This window comes from Crotalus tigris, unplaced genomic scaffold (assembly GCF_016545835.1).
Source record: "Crotalus tigris isolate CLP2741 ecotype Arizona unplaced genomic scaffold, ASM1654583v1 scf7180000018525.42219311030:4301911, whole genome shotgun sequence".
NCBI lineage: Eukaryota > Metazoa > Chordata > Lepidosauria > Squamata > Viperidae > Crotalus > Crotalus tigris.
In genome coordinates, this window is record NW_024097057.1 from 3,751,705 (window position 1) to 3,755,232 (window position 3,528).

Genomic DNA, 3,528 nt, shown 5'->3' on the forward strand with positions numbered 1-3,528 from the left:
TTTGCAGAATGCTTTCTTTGCCTACAGAAAACCTCAATTTCCATCATTAGGGTCCTCAGTATTTATTTATTGGACTTTCCTCCTGCCTTTTTTTTCCAAAGTTGCTTAATTCAGGCATGAAGAATCGGGACCACCCCGAAGTTCCAGTTAAGATGATTTATTGCTCATGCCTGTGTCTATGGATGTTGTCACGGTTGTCCCAAAGATGCTTTTTTCCAAAAAGGCCACTGGACTTTCTTGATTTCTTCCTTGAAAATCCTTCCAATGGAAGAATGCTCAGCCTATATACCTAGTTCACAAGAGTCTGATGGTCAGCACTAAATTAATCAAAGGAATTCAAGGGGGGGGGGGTGAACATGTACCATTTGTGAGGACTTAAGGATTCTAGGCTGATTCCTTGCTTCCCTCCCTCATTTTCCTCCCTCCCTCCTCCCTCATTTTCGTTCGTTCCTTCCTTCCTTCCTTCCTTCCTTCCTTCCTCCCTCCCTCCCTCCCTCCCTCCACTTCATTTCCGCAAACTGTGTGGAGTCCAAGAGAAGACCATGGATTCCTTGCAGCAATTTCCAATGACGTTATTTGAAATACCTGCTGCAGGTAGAGTCATGTCTTATTTACATACCAAGGATTACACAGATTAAAGCGAAAGCAAAGCCGGGGAAACCAAGCCCCTGATGTGATCGGGGAACAGGGGCAAGTACCCACAAGCAACTCCCCAATCAAGTCAAAATAAACAATGGCTGCTTACAAGCGATTAGACAGAGCGGGCACGAAATCTGCTCCTCCCACGGAAAACCTGCCCATTTAGACTGGACCGCACAAAAGCTGAATTGCTGACTTCGTCTTCACCTATCAGTGACATTTCTCCCTTCTTGCTTTATCTCACCTGTATGTCAGCCTTGCAAGGCACGGATGGGGCTTGGCTCCAAACCTATTCTGGGAGCACTGAGGACTGGGATAAACTCAATGCTCCTTGAGGGAAAAAAAAAGATAACAATGAGCTCTTTTTCCTTTTTATCTGGCACCATGGCTTTTACGAGGGTAAACAAACTTTTTTTTTTTTTTTAAAAGAAGCAGAAGAGTCTTGAAACTTCCAAGGGAAGCGTTGATGTGCATCTATCTCAACGATGCAATTGTGCGCCCTGTTCTAGCATTTTTGGGGGCAATGAAAAAGTGGTCCTTGGGATAAAGACATGAGGATGCATTTTGTACTGTGAGGATGAACCTGTGACAGGTGTGTCCAAGGTGAAAGGACAGCTTTCTTCCGTACCCGACAACAGAGATTCTTGAAAGCATGTCCTGTTTTTATGTGATTTGCAGAGGATGTGGAAGAACAGAGTGGGTTCCTGCATGGGCTCCAGAGGTTCCCGTTCCCCCCCCCCAAATCATGCAAGAATAGAGTGTGCTTTCATGAGATTTTTGGATACTGGGAAGGCTGCATGACAATGGAGTGTGCTGTTGTGTGGCCTCCAGAGTCTCTGAAAATCAAGTGGCAATGGGACGTGCTTTTGTGCCGTTTTCAGAGGCTGCGGAGACGAAGGAAGAACATTCTCTGAAGCTGCTTCAAGGACAGAACATAGAATGACAGAGATGGCACCTTGGAGGTCTTCTAGTCCAACCCCCAGCTCAAGAAGCAGACCCTGCACCATTTCAGACAAATGGTTGTCTCTTCTTAAAAAACGCCAGTGTTGGAGCACTCACAACTTCTGAAGTCAAGCCGTTCTACTGATTAATTGTTCTAACTATCAGGAAAAATTCTCCTTAGTTCTGGGATGTTTCTCTCTGCTATTTTTAAATTGCTGTCGCTTGGTCCTTCAGGGACCAAGCAGTGACTTGGCAGAAGAATAGTGGAGCAACTGTTCTGCTTTGAAAAAGCTGCATTTAAAGGTAGTCTCAGTTAATCCTCCCCATCCATCCATCCATGGAAGCTTGTCAAGCTTGAGCATGTCAGAATTGGCTATTCATTCCTGATGATGCAACAGGGGAGAGAATGCTACTGTAGGTCAACAGATGTTCCCAACCTATAGCTTGATGATTTCCTTCATTTCTGGAAATCGCCCAAAGGGTAAATAACAAGTTGTGAGCGTGATTCAGTGCTAACTATGTGTATGTTGGCAAGAGAGTACAGCCGTTGTTTTTTTCCCCCCTATTTCCAGCAAATGCCTTTAAAAAAAATAATCCCATTGAAAACACACACATACACAAACAACGGATACACAGAATTATGTCATATCCCCGCTTGGTTTTATTTTTGCAGATCGAATTGCATCTTTAAAAAGGATGATTGGGTTGAGGACTTGGATGACCTACTGTTAGGACAGGACCAGCTATAGAAGATAGAATTTTAGAGCTGGTCTGCTCAAGGCAAGAGTCCTTTTTGAAAACCTCCAGCAATGGAGCACCTGCAAATGCAGGCTACCAGCAGGGAGAGAGAAATTCCTGGGATTCTTGCATCAGCTTTGTAACTAGCTTGAGCCAGAGTCAACGACTGCACTGAGGATGAGGGGCACAGCTTCAGATCAGCCCTTGGTCCCTTAGCAAGGCTTGAAGTCCAGGAGATGTGATGGAGCACCCCTTTGCCGCCTGGAGGACTGGCATTAATGTCAAATAGAAGAAATAAACGTGCCATAGAATCCTTAATAAATCTGATGAAATGTAGTGTTTCCTTTCCTCTTCCTCTCCTCCTCCTCCTCTTTCTCCTCCCTTCCTCCTTTCCTTTCCTTTCCTTTCCTTTCCTTTCCTTTCCTTTCCTTTCCTTTCCTTTCCTTTCCTTTCCTCTCCTCTCCTCTCCTCTCCTCTCCTTTCCTTTTCCTTTTCCTTTCCTTTCCTTTCCTTTCCTTTCCAACAGAAAACACAAAGATTTGAATCATCTGTACTCAATAGTTCTACTTCGTGTATTTGGTCCTTGTTGCTCTAGACGCAGGGGTCCGCAACCTTGGCAACTTGAAGACTTGTGGACTTCAACTCCCAGAATTGAAGTCCACAAGTCGTCAAGTTGCCAAGGTTGAGGACCCCTGCTTTAGAGTTCATTGTCTTGTGGAAAATTCAGGGCCTAAGTCCCATCTGTTGCATGAGTGCAGCCAAAGACTACAAAAGGGTCTCGTTTTTTCATAATTTGGTGTGCCCATTTGCATTTCAAAAAGCCAGGGCCAGGCTCAGAAATATGCAAACACACTTGTTCTGGCTTTAGCTGCAATTTTCCGTGACCATGTTATAAATGGATTTTAAAAAAAGAAAGACAGCATTTTCTGGTTTAAAACAAGTGATTGTCTGGGTTACAGCATTTATTTTTATGCTTATTTTTTTAGATTTCTATCTGCTTTTTATTTTGGATTTGAAACCAATGAACGCAGCACTCTTTTCTTTGAGTTTTCTCTATAACAACAGCACCTGATGGGCAGATAGGGCTAAAAGAATGGCTGTATGCTAATAGGATCCTAAACAGAGCAGCTTATTTTAGCATCCTAGAGCTGTTAGGGACATTGGAGGTCTTCTAGTCCAACCCCCCCTTGCTCCATGCAGGAGACTTTA